Source organism: Pinus tabuliformis, chromosome 7 (assembly GCF_031772625.1).
Source record: "Pinus tabuliformis cultivar Carrire ecotype Pingquan chromosome 7, CPIR1, whole genome shotgun sequence".
Taxonomy (NCBI): Eukaryota; Viridiplantae; Streptophyta; class Pinopsida; order Pinales; family Pinaceae; genus Pinus; species Pinus tabuliformis.
The window spans coordinates 1977979487-1977996093 of record NC_142293.1 but is presented as its reverse complement, the minus strand read 5'-3'; the positions used below and the strand labels follow the sequence as shown (position 1 = coordinate 1977996093).

Sequence of the window (16607 nt, the reverse complement as noted above, 5' to 3'; positions counted from 1 at the left end):
AAGAAGGAGATTAGGCATTGCTATTTGATTCCAAGTTTAAAGATTTTAAAGGAAAATTTCAGACTCATTGGCTTGGGCCATATGAGATTGACAAAATCTTTAGCATGGATCGGTAAGGATCAAAACCATTGATGAACATCAGAATCCTCTTATTGTGAATGGCCACAAATTAAAGATCTATCATAAGCCACTCTCAAAAGAGGAATTTGTCAAAATCTTTCAAGATAGTTCTGCAATAAGGCTGGTGAAGAAGAATCCTTCTTCTCCACCAGCATAGCCTTTGTTCTTTTCTATTTTAAAAAAATAAATAAATAATGTGTGTAAGCCTGAAAACCAATTACTAATTGGCAGTCTTATACAGAAAATACAGGGCGAAAATCAAGAACTCCTGACGCCCTATATTTTCCAAAAAAAAAAATCTTCTCTCATTGTGTTCATAGTTTCATGACATCTCACTTCACCTCATTTCACCTCATTTCACTTCACTTCACTTCATTTCATTTCATCATCTCATTCCGCCAATAAAATTCCTTTTATGACCATTTTCATTCACTCAGTCATCATTTATCCATCTTCATTCAGTCATATGGTCACTGTGTCAGTTTCCGCAGCTAGAAGCTGATTCCGTAGCCACCACTCTGTTTTTCAACACTGACAGTCAGATGTTAGTTAAGTGATCATGAAAATCAAATGCAGGTGTGGCCAAGGACCTATTTTGAAGATATGAGGCACCTAAAAACATCAACGGGGAGTAGCTGATCAAAGGTTAATGGACGAAAAGTGAAAAAAATTTCCAAGGTATGAGTAAGATTTATTTCAAATAGCATTTAGAGCACATTTTATATAGTTATGAAACCACGACTCCATTATATGCAATGATTGGCATTGATAGCATCCATAACCGTTCCACGACCTATGATTCCTCCATGAACCTTATATTTATTTTTCAAACGGCCTCATGATCAAGCCTCCAGATTTAACTCATGTTTGGCTGTACTTTGACACTCCACCTGTGATTATGGGGACGTGGTTGATTTGATCATGGCTCTTCTCCACCACACAAATTCCGCAACCATTTTGTGAGAATTTTTACGTCTACTTCACAGCCATCAAGTTTAAAACTCTGCCGAGCTCACTTTACTCCCCTACTATTCTATTGAAATCACGTTTGCATTCCTACCCTGTTCACATAAGCCTCCGCTCCGCTCCATGAACTCACTCCCGCTACCTATTCTCTGTTTTCCATTTACAGTCACTGGTTTTTCTCCATAAATCTTGTCCATTCCCCGTTAACCCAGTCGTCTCACCTCCATTCATCCAATGCCCACGCAGACTTGTTTAAGACAGGAGGAAAGAATGGGTCTTTTGTTGAGGGCAAAGTCGGAAGGGCCCAAGTTTATGGAAGGGTATCTGCAATTGAAAAGCATGCTAAGGAAGGCACAATGGCTACAATTCCTTCAGAAATTCAGTGGCTACAACAAGGAATTTACGAAGAATTTTGCGAGGGCTTTTGATGGTGTGGAAGCTGAGGTTGTAGACCTTAAATTCACAGTCACAGCGGCATCCATAGCAGCTGCAACCGAACTCCCACAAGAGGGAGAACGCTGGTTCAAAAATAAAAGCTTTGACGAAAGAGCATGGAGGGTTATCCTACGAAATCTAGGTATGGATGTAACCATCTTTAAACGTGGAATCCCTGTCTCTGCTTTAGAAGAAAAATGGGCTAGTCTATTATTGATAATCCAAAAATTCATTACCTGTGAGGGATGATTTGGGTCAATGTACATGTACCATATCCGGTTGCTGATGAACTTTCTAGAAAACCAAACTATTAATTTGCCCTACTTCTTGTTAAATAGCTTGAAGAAAATGTCCATCACCGTCCAAAAGAATCTGGGGAACGTAGAACCCCACTTGTATCATCACGGCCTTGTGAAAATTTTGATAGAAAAACAATTGAATGAAAAGAAGGACACCTGGGAGCAGTTTTTAGTTAGAAATTTCTTTCAAGATCCTCAAGAAACCCCTAAAAGCAGCTCATCAAGGAGAAGCAGAAGAAAGAAAACAAGTGATAGAATTCAGGACACTCCTACTAACATAGTTAAAGAAACTAGTAGGGAAGAAAAACTGTCTGAAGGTAGGAAGGAAAAAACTGAGGGTAAGAAGCCAAGAAAATCAAAAGGGAAAATAAATATTGAGGCTGTCCATCAAACCCCAGAACCTTCCTCAGAAGAGGACCACCAAATACTGTCTGAAAGACTAGTTTACCTTCAGGAACAGTCAACTGCAGTAAAGAAGAAAGGGAAAGAAAAATAGAGTGGGGAGAAAGAGGACACTAGCCCACAAAATTTGAGGAGAAGTTCCAGACTTAAAGGGAAATTGAGGAAAATACAAATTAAAGGACCCCACTTTATTGATTTAGGAGGTGAAACACAGGAACAACCTTCAGCAATCCCTCCTGTCCGTGGTCCTCACCATACTCCTATTTCTCAGCCAGATTTTGACATGAGTCCTTCTCAGCCAGATTTTGAGATCAATCCTTCTCAATAGAATTTTGGGGTCAGCCTAAGAAAGACTACACCTGAGATAGACCCGAACCAGCAAGAAATGTATGATTATATAGTGTCCTTGGAGAAAACAGCCACAGATCCAGGCACTTCATCTGCCCAGCCTAATACAGCTCAAGAAGCTCAAATCCAATCACTAAAACAGGAAGCTTTTGAGCTAGAGGTCTTAAATAGACACATCAAAATAGAAAATGAAACATTGAAGGAACACGGTAGGTTAGATAAGATTATTCATGACAACGCCATGTTGCATCTTGGGCTATGGCAGAAGAAAAATAGAAAATTAAAGAAAAATAACAGGAGGTTGAGCAGGGCTCTCATCAACCTCAAATTCAGGTGTCTAATGAGGAAGCCGAGAATGACAGTGGTCCCAAGAAAAAAGAAAAGAAGGCTGGATGTATTGGAAGAGGTCTCAAAACACATGAACTGAAAGGAGGATGATCAAAGTTTTGGTTGCATGGGGACATGCAACACCTTCACTGTGGGAGTATGTTGAGCTTTGAAATTACACCTCTCCTACACATTTTCCCAGACTTTTTCCCCTCACTAGTACTCCATAAGCTATCAAAATCATTGCATATTGATTCTAAAAGAGCACTTAAGTGGTTTTCTAACTATGTTTTTGTGTTTGCTGTTTGAACTAGATTTTGCTCATTAGCTGCGGAATGCAGCCACTTTCCATGGCCGATTCAACTTTCCGCAACTGTTTTTGTTAAACTCCAGGTTGTAGGTGTCATCAGGAAAAACAAGACACGTGGGCAGATTAGGAATGACCTGGACATGGATCAGGTCCTATTGGTTCAACTGGATTCATCAAATAAATCCATGGTCAGTGGTGGTCAAGCGGTGGTCAAACAGAGGAGTCCTACAGCAACAGGACTCCGTTTTCAAACACATGAAGGATTTGTGGTCGTTCCTAGATCCCTGGGGACATGCTGATAGCTGTAGATTGCCCCACGATGCGAATCCAACAACCACAGTTGATAGATTTAATAATCTCGGCAACCATTATGCTAAATCCATGGACGCTGTCTTTTACGTGTCTTCTGTTGACGTAGTTTCACAGGAAAATAGTTATGAAGTTTTTGTTATAAATAACGCGTTTCTATACACATAGAGTTAGTTCTTGTTCATGTAATTTTGCTGTTAAAGTTACTGTGTCGTGACACTAGTTCCATTGTGTTAACGAGAGGATTATTCCTCTGCTTTGATATATAAAGAAGACTCTATTTCTACATGATTGCGTGAACATAATTTTGGATTGATAGCCTATTGACCGAGGCTATGCAGAGGGCCCCTGTACATTGAGGTTTCGTTTTCCTTGTTGTTGTATAGTTTTTACGCCTTGTTTCCTTATTTTCACTACACATGTTTCATAGTTATTTACCTGTGTATATATCTCTAACATTTCCTTCTTGTTTATGATTTTAAAAGCATTGTATATTGCTGTTAACGCTGATCAGTGTGTGTATGTTTCAGGATAAAGTAGGCTCGAGCATTTGCATATAATTTTCATAATAACTAGTGACATGGAATTAGCCTCTCTACTGACTTTTCTTTTCTTAGTTTTTTTAATTCCAGTTATGCTTTGATTCCAGTCTTGTTCACTTGCTTTAGTAGTTAGTTTAGGCATCAACTTGCTCATATCATTGATGATTATCTCTGAAAGCCATAGCTTAGACTAACTGGCGACGAATCGGATTATGAATGATGTGATTTGATTTTAGTTTTACTTTTCTGCAATTAGACATCAACTTGCTCATATCATTGACGATTATCTCCGAAAGCCATAGCTTAGACTAACTAGTGAGGAATCGGATTATGAATGATGTGATTTGATTTTAGTTTTACTTTTCTGCAATTAGACATCAACTTGCTCATATCATTGACGATTATCTCTGAAAGCCATAACTTAGACTAACTGGCGAGGAATCAGATTATGAATGATGGGATTTGATTTTAATTTTACTTTTATGAAATTAGACATCAACTTGCTCATATCATTGACATTATCTCCAAAAGCCATAGCTTAGACTACCTGGCGAGGTATTGGAATATGAATGATGTGAATTGATTTTACTTTTACTAGATTGCAATTTTTGATTTATTTGAGTGCTCATTTTCTGTATTTAGGCAGCAGCAGAGATAATAGTTTCATGATCAGCAGTTCATTACTTGCTTGATTTAAATAGCAGCACATTTTTGTTCTTGTTCAAGTATTAATTTCATCACTAGTATGTTCTAAGACCCTTTGAAGTGTTAAGTTCTGGAAATCATTATAGAGGACACAATTGCCTTAAAATCTATATCCATACTTGCCTCCTAGAGTATTCTTAAAACTTAGGAATAGGGTTTCCATTCATATTAGGAGATAAACGAAGATAAAAACCCCCAAAAAAAAAAAAAATTGAAAACGACAAAAAGATAAGAAAGAGGCTGTCTTGCACATATAGTGCGCCACACTTCATCAGTCTACGACTCCCGAATTGATAATTAATGTAGTAATTTAGGACACACTAAATTGACCAAACAGTCTTCATAAATGTACTTTTGATATTTTTACTTATTCAAGAAAATAAATATTATTTTTATAATGTATGTCAATGAGTTTCTTGCTCATTAGAGTAGGTCTATCACATGTCAAAGTGCTATAGGTGAGTCAAATAGTCAAGAGAAAATATTGAAAGCCTTAAGCACAGGTTACACTATGTATAAATATATAAATAAGTCAAAGGGAAAACCTCCAAGCAAAGTAAAGTCTACTCATATGCAATGGCACCTTCAAGCATGCTACACCACCATGGAAACTATCCGAATTATTATTAACAAATCAACCACCAAACTGTCCTCAATTCGGCCTACAAACAAGGTGACTAGTTGACCTAAATGGAGGGAAAAACATCTATATATAGAGGTTGTCCACTTCTCTATAACAAAATCAATCATCCTTGAAATCTGTGAAGGAAGTAGCCGAGAGGGAGAAAATGGAAGTATGCATATAAGGGTATCCAAGTTGCAACGAAGTAAGAAGGAAGGACATTGAAGGTGAAGGTCTTTTTTCTAGGGTATACACAATCACACGTGCAAGGAAATGAAGGATAGTTTGTAGCTATAAAAAAAATAAGATCACACTTGTATATTTCTCTTTGTTTGGGTCTAAAACTAGGCCTACAAGGCCCTCCTACTCTAGCGTGGAAGAAAGACTCTCAAGCGAAGGAGAGAAGAGCATATAAACCTAGTAATCCTTCCACACGTGTGAGAAACTAGGGTAGTAGAACAACAACACTATGATACACTCAAATCTCAACAAGGATCTTGGTTGGTCAACGTGGAAGTCTACTTGAGAAATTGATGGAGGAGGAACACCTCATCTGGAAGACTCACTCACTGAGGTTCTATCTCTAGACAAGAATCATAATAAGAAGAACAAAGTACTGGAAGAATGAGGGCGAAGTGTCGGAGAAAAAAGTGTCGGAAGAAGTGCTGGGGAATAAGGTGCAGAAATAAGGAAGGACTTGACATGTGCGTGGAGGATACTCTTGTTAGGGGTCTAGGGTTTGGAATTGATCAATAATAATCTTCAATAAGATAAACTCACTAAAGGGTTTTCCTCTCAAGAGAAGAGAGGTTTTGGCCCTTGTTATAGACATTTTTGGGTGCTACAATCCCAAGCATGAAATGTCCATAAACCAAGGGCTCCTAAGTCCCTAAAAGTGTTGTTCTAGCCCCTAAAGGAACAAGGTTAACTGATTACAGCTTCTCCTAGAATTTCTCCATGAAAAACTGCTCAAAAATGGTCAAAACAGGATCATTTCAGCTGCTCCATAGGCAAAGTGCGTTGCATCTCACCTAAATACACTGTTTGGGTGCGTTGCATTTCAAAAAGCCCTTCTATAGGGTGCGATGGGCGAGAAGTGACAAATGGCAGTGTCATTCCGCGAGGTGGAGAGGCATGGAATCTTCTAGAAACTTCTCCTGTGACACTTGCCTCTCTGAATTCGACCAAGGATGAGTAAGAGATCATCAATCTCCAAGTGGAAGCAAGAACTATCAGAGAGAAGACACTAATCAAATGACAAGCTGACTCATCTCCCTTACAGATATCTATATATGGATCCCTCATCCCAGAGATCCAGGGGATGGAATTTTGCATATTGTAAGGAATTGCTGTTGGTTTCTTGAGACAACATCAGAGTTTTGGGTGATCTAAGCTTTGTATGAGGTGAAGAGGGGCTTCCTTGCCAAGAGGATGATGCTAGGTCAGAACAACTGGTTGTAACTCCCTTGGCTCTTTCTTGTTTATCAATAAAAGCTATTCAAGTTTTCCTCCATACTCTTGTGTCATTTATGTTTTCTGCATTTGTATGGTCAATTTACATTTGATCCTAGATTGTTTATGATTATAGATCCATATTCTTGTATAGTGCTATGCTACTGTGATCTTACAGGTACTCCGTGAAGCTAGGCGTGCAAGGGAACAAGTAGCAAAAGACTATCAAGAGAGAGTGGAATCGAACTAGGAGATTAGCGCAAGAGAGAGGTTGGTCTTCTTTGTTCTTCTCTCATATATATTTCATAAAGGAAAAACGAAAGTAGCTTTACTTTGTTTGTTTCTAAGGTAGCTATCACACCTTAGTGGGATAAGCAGTTTTGTGTAGACACTTTTCCCTGTAACAAAATGGCGACTCCGCTGGGGATGAATTAGTTTGTTTTTTCATCTTCCTTGTTGTCTATTTTATAAACTTACAGACGGAGCCTAAAGTTGAGCCAGGTAGCTTTCGAACTGCATTTGCTATGCAAATGAAAAGTAGATAAATTCCGCTTCATTCAATCTCCGGGATTTGTTTATAAATTAAACAACTGATTTACAAACTCTCTGATTGCCCCTTGTGGTAGCTCTTAGATCCTCCTTAGATCTACCCTTGATTGTTGCATCACTGATTACCATTTGCTCGACCAAAACCCATGAACTGAACTGCAAACTGTGACCCGGAACCCAAGCAAAGTTTCGTCTCTGGCCCAGCGCAGGTACTGTTCTGTGAATCTGAAATTCAGCGCACTTCCCGAGTGTAGTAGGTGCACCGCATTTCAAATTTCCTGTGTTACAGGTGCGCTGATCAGACTAGGCATTGTTTAGTTTTGGTTTATGCGATTCATTCTTTCCAGTTCTATTCATGAATTTTGCTGCCTGTGATCAGTATATCTCTGTTTGAAACCTCTTTTCCTTGCTGTTATTCCGCCTCTTTTGTACAAAAGAACTATAAATGTTTTTTGTGTATATGTTGAGTCATTTTTCAGTTCTCCTTTGCAAAAAGTAACATAATCGTACTGTCGTCCTTTGATTTGAAAGTATCGCAAGTGTCGTTTTCAGTCATAGGAAAGAGTTTGGTTGCTGTAGATAGTCGATTATCCTGTTACTATTGTATTTGGTTTGAATTTGTAATTTTTCTAGTGTCGAAAGCAAGTATTCATTTCCAAATCATAAAGTGTTGTGACTATCTCCATTTTTTATTTCGAAAAGAAACTTGTTGGTAATTGTCGCTTGAAAAGTAATTCAGATTTGTGCATTAGCTTTCTTTTTACCATTCACATACTAAGAAAGCCGAAAATAAATACATGCATGTGTATTTGCATTTAGACTGTTTGATTGGTTTGATTTAGGACAGTGCATTTAGAGTGTGGTCTTTGCTCTTTGTGAAAGAATACTGTCTCTCTTTCCTTAGTAGCTAGGATTTTCATTGCACAAAGGAGATAAAAGATTGTTTATCATCTTAGATTGCATTTTAGGAATTATACATCTACATCTCACGGTGAACCTGAAAGGAAAATTTCATAAACAAGATCAACTATAAAATAAATTCAATGAATCTAACAACGCTTTGGAACCGAACGCACAACATTTAGAAGTCTAGGCTAGAGATGTATTCCGGCGTCGTAAAGCCTGGTAAATATTGTTCTCACTGATGGTTGGGTGATTCCTCCACTTTGAAACGATAAGTGCCAGTACGGGCTTGTGCTCCCACGTACTGTCGAGTATATTTTGGGAGACCACAATAGGCTTAATCCTTTATCCATAGGAAACCGTGTCTGCCGCCCTATCGATCGCAATGCACTGAACACAACATTCGGGAAGATTGACTGCCGTACCATAAAAAGTATTGAATCTGCAGTTTTGCGATTGGTCTGGTAATCCCTCTACCTAGATTTCCAGAGCAGTCCCTTTCGTTCCTTTTCAGACTCCTTAACGGAAAAGGTCCATCTGAGCACTTGTCACTTTAGGCTCATTAAAAATCGAAGGCGACTAGAGTCATCTTTTGTTTTTTCTCGACTCTTAAAAATTGAAAAAACAAGTTGTGTCAAAGCGTCTATAATTTATTTTAAACGGAATAATCATCAGCCTTTCCTATGTTGATCTTAGGTTGAGAAAATGGAACCCACCAACCAAGGAATTCCCCTTGGAGGAAATCCTAGTCCCTTCTCCTCTTGGGGAGATGTTGGTGCACCCCATATGGCCACATCGTCGCTTCCAGGATTGACAATCGGCTTGCCTGTATGGCTCTTCTCAACCTCTGTTGTTTAGAACACCGCAATTCCTGAATAATCGAGTCAACAACTAGACGAATCCAGGGTTACCCACCAACCTTCTACTTCCTCTCCTCCTTCTTCTTCACTTGATGGGGTTAGTAAAGCCAAAAATCAAGTACCTGAGAAGAAGAAGGAAAAGAAGAAGAAAGAGAAGAAGGAGCCAAAAGTGAAAGGGGGCAACCAAGCATCGTCTAGCGAAAATCCACACACTGCACCGACCAGGCCTAAATCGCCATGTGTCATTTGCAGAGGAGACCACTATCATAGAGATTGTCTATGCATCCCTCGGATCTGAAGGGACTAGTCTCCTCGTTTGCACAACCCGGTGTCATCAACCTCTGATGATCATGTTGAAAACACACCATCGACTAGTGAAAGTGAAGCCCCAGGACAAAAAGGAAAATATAGATTTCCTTGTAAACTGTGCAAAGGCGATCATGCCGTCCACCGTTGTCCCTGTTAGACTCCGTCTTGTCAAGTCAAATGTGAGATTGATTCTTCTTCAAAATCCTGTTTTGAAGAAGAAATCATTAAATGTGTTTTTGTTTTTTTAGAATATATAATTTGTCAAAATGTTCCAAAGCTCTACAGTTCTTCAAATGGCAGCAGTTTTCCAGATAATGCCACTGTCAGTGTGCCTGAGGAGTTTTTAAAAATAGGCCGGGATGCAGTGTCATATGTAGAGTCGCTTATAGAATCCATCATGGGAGGATTGGAAGGGTTTATCAATATTCTGGATTCTGAAAGTGGGTTTTGGTTCCTTAGAATCCAAGCTCCTACCAGAGCAAGTTGCCATGCCTTCTACCAAGTCAATGAAGAGTAGTTCAGATTAGCCTTTGCCAGGAAAGGAGAGTGAACCTGCAAATAGAGATACCATTAAAATGTTGGAGGCTGCAGTGCAAAGGTTGACAAGTCTCTGCTCAGTGTTGAATGAAATGGAACCAATATGTATTCTGAACCATGTCTTTGTTCTAAGAGAGTACCTGAGGGATTGTGTACTAAACAACTTCAAGAAAAGATTGATTACAATTTTAAAAATTGATAGGGACCTTCAGCGGTCTTCTGTTTTGGAGTCATTGGTTCACTGTCATATGAATATAGTTCATCTGGTTGAACAGCATGTAAGTATGGATTTAACTCAGGGTATGCGGGAAGGTGTTGTTGTGTGAGGCATTTTCTGGACCCATACATGGTTTGCATACTTTTGAGAAACCTGTACAGAACACAGGCACAACGATTTCAATTATCTGTGATTGGTACCTGGAGAATGTTGTTAAAGATGTAAATGGTGCTGGTATTTTATTTACACCTATAGATAAGTGCTTCAAGAGTGCAAGACCAGTTGGGGGGTACTTTGCTGAGGCGGTAACAGGCCTTTCCGAACTCAAGGCTTTTGTTCGGTTGTTTGGTCCATATGGTGTTGATAAACTTGATGGTATCATTCGAGAGCATCTGACTGCTCTTTTGAGCTGCATCGATACTACATTGCGTTCCAACAAGGAATATCTTGAGGCCCTCTCTGCACGTATGCATAATTGGAGGGAAAGGGATTATTATTTGAAACAGGTTCATGAGTTAGAGCCTCTGATTAACTTTTCAATTCAGGTAGGACAGGCATTGTGCTTTAGTTCTCTGTTAGCTGAAGCTACTGGACAAGTCCTTGATGCAAATACTCCTCTGCTATTCTCACTATTGTCAGACTTCACAAAACACTTACCAGCTTCTCTGCCGGAGAGAGAAGATATTCGGAGGTTGAAAACATTAACCAACACTTTGGGTGTGACCACAGAAAATGATACTGCATTAGTTAACTCCATCCTCTTCGACATGGTTGATGTTGGTGATGTTACATGGGGCTTGTTGACATATCTCTATGCAACATGTATGACATCCAACATCTGGAGTACTTCTATGTTTAAATGTTAGTACTGGAGGCTTCAACAATAATGTCCATTGTTTGGCAAGGATCCAGTAGATCAGACTGGAATTGATAACTTCATGGTACAGGAGGCTTAAATGACAGTGTTTTTGACGTGGATGATGAGACAATCCCTGCAAAAGTTAGAGATGGATTTACATTCTCCGCAGCTGATGAACAAGGACTAAACCATGCATTGGATCGTGCTATTACTTACTATAGAAAAAAGCCAAATTGGTGGCTAGAACTTGTTAAGAAGGTGATGACAATAGATTTTAGCTAGGATTTTTCTGCTTCTCGGTATGAAGAGCCCTGGCAAGAGCAAGAGCCCAACAAGCCCGCATTTCTAGCTCCACTCGACAATCTGCTTCAAATTCATTTACGTTTTGATAATATAACAATTTGAAGAAAACAAACATGTTTCAGATGATGATGAAATAAACTACTCTGTGAAGCCAAAATTCTATGATGCAGAGATGGATGACAAGGACGAGACTTGGGTGCTATGCAAAAGACAAGGCAGGAAATCTGATGCATTGCTCAGCTGTCCAGTGTGCTTTACGACTCTTTGTATTGACTGCCAAAGACATGAAATATATGTAACTCAGTACCGGGTCATGTTTGTTATGAACTGTAAAGTTGTTGAAAACCAGAGATTACGCAGGCCTGCAGAAAGCATGAGGCAGAAAAAGATTGTAAGAAACGAAGCAATCAATACAACAGAAATTGTAACAGCTTGCCTGAAGATGCAAATAAAAAATTAAGAGATGAAGTTTTCAAGCCAGTTTGTTGTTCTGTTTGTGAGACCGAGGTTGCAGTACTCGATGAAAATGAGATTTATCATTTTTTTTTAATGTCATGCTGAGTCATGCTTAGTTCACAACAGCACTGATGTAGTTGAATTATCAATCCTTAATCAATGCCTTTACCGGAGATGTGAGTGGCGCGATTATGCTGCGATTGCCATTGGGTCATTAGATTCTGGAACCTATATATTCATATTTCTGAATGGGGATTATTGTTGTAGTCATGAAAGGCCCAGTTCCACGGATTTTGCTTATATTTTCTATCGCATTGCGGTTACCAAAAATCAAGTCTAGTTATGCAAGTTCAGGTTAAATGATAAAGACAGGAAGGTGTTGGAAGAGGAAGAATGGGATCGTTTTTCCCAGTTTTGGGGAACTGCAATTGAACCCAACCTAGCAAACGAAAAAGACGTAATGAAAGTTTTAACTATTGGTGTGGATGTTGTATGGTGGCAGCGCAGCTTCCCTCGTACTCTCATCCATGCTGCTCAAAAGGTCCGCCCTCATCACCACCGCCACTTTCACGAACAATGCGGGCACCCCAATAACAGATATTTACAATAAAAAGGCTTTCTTCTTTAGATATGGAATCGGGTGAAGTGAACCCCTCCAGAGCACTAAAGCCGGTCCTCATTCACGCCACAAAGACATCAACCACAACAGAAAAATAGGAACCAATTTCCTATTTCAAGACCTCAGTTAATAAGTCAAAAAGATCTGCGCTCCAGTTTATTGGTCATCAGAGGATTTCAAGGGGAATGATCTTCAGTTTTAGGAGAAAGTTGTTCTTTGTTCTATTTATATAACTTCAGGTGAAATAGCGCCCAGGTTTTTGGGTTGATCTATTTTCTCCTACAACAGTCTTATTTAATGTATTAAAAATCATTTGTAAAGGTTAGAGGAGAGAGTGGAGAAGAGAGTTCTGAGTGCTGGTGGAGGAGAACAGAGAGCTTACTTGTACAGTTTTTGAAAGAGAGTTTAATGAAAAATACAGCTCTGACCCCTGAGATTCCTGTGGTATGACAATTTAGCATAAGTTTTCCTTCTGTTTCATATGTAACCTATTATGTTTTCATTTCACTTCATGATCATTTCTAATTGAACAAATGAAGTGTTTAGGTAGAATTCATAATATTTTATGCTCTGCCTATAAGTTTGTTCATATTTAATGTTTTCTTCTGTTTGACAAGGATTCATCCTCTATGCCCTTGTCAGCTCCTCAGCAGTCTTGCCATTCCATTTAATCTCAATTTGATGTTAAATTTCTTGCCTACCTTGCCTCAGGAGATAATCTGTGTTTTTTATTATATTTCTCTGTTCAAGCTGTTTCTTTGCCCCATGCAGCCCAGAAAAACCCCATCATTTTATTAAAAACCCTTTTTATTAGTTTACTAGCCTAAAATAAGTGTTCTTTATTGGTTATCTCGCCCGTTGAAGATCTTTACCGAGATAGACCGGAGAGAGTCCTCTCCTGCCCCGTAGGGCTAGCTACGAGGCTAAGTGGTTTGATGTTGCCTTGGAGTTTACCTTTTTCAGCCTGAGGTGAAATTTCAAGCGCTAACATATTGGCGACCATACTGGGGAGAACATTCGACTTGTTGATTGTCTTGTCCCAGTACATGAAATCAAATTGCAGATCTGATGCTGATGGTGGACAACAGTCAGACACATATGCAGGTTGAACCATTCACCTGGCGACTCCAATTCGATCCAGACATTCCAACGCTTGCTGATCCATTCATGCAATGGTAGAGTATGTGGCAAACCCTGCCCTATGTGAAGCTGTAGAAGAAATAAGAAAGGAGTTAGCAGATACTGAATTTGATGAAGATGTTTTCAGTTCCTTGCTTCAATGGTTGAAATCTTCAAAGTTCTTCAAAACTAAATTTTGTGAGTTAATTGTTGAAAGAATCGAAAAGGAGATTCAATGTTTAGATGAGCAGATCCAGTCATATGATTTCCAAGACCCTAAAAAGTTCTTGGAAATCCTTCCTCCTTCGCAACAAGAAATAACAGACTTGCCTACAGATGTTTACATTGACAGTGTGCAGCTGGAAGTATGTATTGCAGAGTTGGGGCAGCCAACAGAGTCTGGCTTCCGTGATCCTATTGCGGCATACATGGACATGTTTTTCAGTTTGATTGACAGATCAGGCTGTCTTTTCCGTGACCAGGGTCATTACGTGCATGAAGGGCTGCCAGCAATTACATCTGTGTCCTCGCGGAAGCATTCTCAAGCGGCATCATTTTCAGGTTTACTTGAATGGTTAATCTGGCATTTTAGTATTACCTGATCTATTGTTTGTACAACAGATTAGGGTAGATTTTGTAAATAAATAAGCAGCCAAAAGGCAGCATTTTGTTCCAGTTTCATTACAGTTTTAGTGTGAAGTTTGCCGAGTCTGTTTTTCAATCATTTCAGTCAAGTTTCAGTCCATAAATATGTCAAAGTCTGTGTTAGTTGTTGGAATCATGACTCCATTGCCCAATGGATGGAGGCACTGTCTGCTCTCCCAAAGTTCTGCGGTTCTTGGCACCTCCAAAAAGCGGCAGCTGCCATCCCTAGTGGAGCCGATGTTAGACTCCGTCTTGTCAAGTCAAATGTGAGATTGATTCTTCTTCAAAACCCTGTTTTGAAGAAGAAATCATTAAATGTGTTTTTGTTTTTTTAGAATATATAATTTGTCAAAATGTTCCAAAGCTCTACAGTTCTTCAAATGGCAGCAGTTTTCCAGATAATGCCACTGTCAGTGTGCCTGAGGAGTTTTTAAAAATAGGCCGGGATGCAGTGTCATATGTAGAGTCGCTTATAGAATCCATCATGGGAGGATTGGAAGGGCTTATCAATATTCTGGATTCTGAAAGTGGGTTTTGGTTCCTTAGAATCCAAGCTCCTACCAGAGCAAGCAGCTATTCGCATGAATCATGCAGCCAAAGTTGCCATGCCTTCTACCAAGTCAATGAAGAGCAGTTCAGATTAGCCTTTGCCAGGAAAGGAGAGTGAACCTGCAAATAGAGATACCATTAAAATGTTGGAGGCTGCAGTGCAAAGGTTGACAAGTCTCTGCTCAGTGTTGAATGAAATGGAACCAATATGTATTCTGAACCATGTCTTTGTTCTAAGAGAGTACCTGAGGGATTGTGTACTAAACAACTTCAAGAAAAGGTTGATTACAATTTTAAAAATTGATAGGGACCTTCAGCGGCCTTCTGTTCTGGAGTCATTGGTTCACCGTCATATGAATATAGTTCATCTGGTTGAACAGCATGTAAGTATGGATTTAACTCAGGGTATGCGGGAAGGTGTTGTTGTGTGAGGCATTTTCTGCACCCATAATTGGTTTGCATACTTTTGAGAAACCTGTACAGAACACAGGCACAACGATTTCAATTATCTGTGATTGGTACCTGGAGAATGTTGTTAAAGATGTAAATGGTGCTGGTATTTTATTTACGCCTATAGATAAGTGCTTCAAGAGTGCAAGACTAGTTGGGGGGTATTTTGCTGAGGCGGTAACAGGCCTTTCCGAACTCAAGGCTTTTTTTCGGTTGTTTGGTCCATATGGTGTTGATAAACTTGATGGTATCATTCGAGAGCATCTGACTGCTCTTTTGAGCTGCATCGATACTACATTGCATTCCAACAAGGAATATCTTGAGGCTCTCTCTGCACGTATGCATAATTGGAGGGAAAGGGATTATTATTTGAAACAGGTTCATGAGTTAGAGCCTCTGATTAAATTTTCAATTCAGGTAGGATAGGCATTGTGCTTTAGTTCTCTGTTAGCTGAAGCTACTGGACAAGTCCTTGATGCAAATACTCCTCTGCTATTCTCACTATTGTCAGACTTCACAAAACACTTACCAGCTTCTCTGCCGGAGAGAGAAGATATTTGGAGGTTGAAAACATTAACCAACACTTTGGGTGTGACCACAGAACATGATACTGCATTAGTTAACTCCATCCTCTTCGACATGGTTGATGTTGGTGATGTTACATGGGGCTTGTTGCCATATCTCTATGCAACATGTATGACATCCAACATCTGGAGTACTTCTACGTTTAATGTTAGTACTGGAGGCTTCAACAATAATGTCCATTGTTTGGCAAGGATCCAGTAGATCAGACTGGAATCGATAACTTCATGGTACAGGAGGCTTAAATGACAATGTTTTTGATGTGGATGATGAGACAATACCTGCAAAAGTTAGAGATGGATTTACATTCTCCGCAGCTGATGAACAAGGACTAAACCATGCATTGGATCGTGCTATTACTTACTATAGAAAAAAGCCAAATTGGTGGCTAGAACTTGTTAAGAAGGTGATGACAATAGATTTTAGCTGGGATTTTTCTGCTACTCAGTATGAAGAGCTCTGGCAAGAGCAAGAGCCCAACAAGCCCGCATTTCTAGCTCCACTCGACAATCTGCTTCAAATTCATTTACGTTTTGATAATATAACAATTTGAAGAAAACAAACATGTTTCAGATGATGATGAAATAAACTACTCTGTGAAGCCAGAATTCTATGATGCAGAGATGGATGACAAGGACGAGACTTGGGTGCTATGCAAAAGACAAGGCAGGAAATCTGATGCATTGCTCAGCGATCCAGTGTGCTTTACGACTCTTTGTATTGACTTCCAAAGACATGAAATATATGTAACTCAGTACCGGGTCATGTTTGTTATGACCTGTAAAGTTGTCGAAAACCAGAGATTACGCAGGC

The 16607-nt window shown here is 39.4% G+C and overlaps 2 pseudogenes; both read left to right on the top strand.

Moving 5' to 3' along the window:
• The window catches only part of LOC149256399 (protein NAP1 pseudogene), a 33044-nt pseudogene extending 21917 nt beyond the window's left edge, over window positions 1-11127 (top strand).
• A 419-nt stretch (window positions 11128-11546) lies between these two features.
• LOC149256398 (protein NAP1 pseudogene) lies at window positions 11547-15998 on the top strand (annotated as a pseudogene).
• The last annotated feature ends 609 nt before the right edge of the window (window positions 15999-16607 follow it).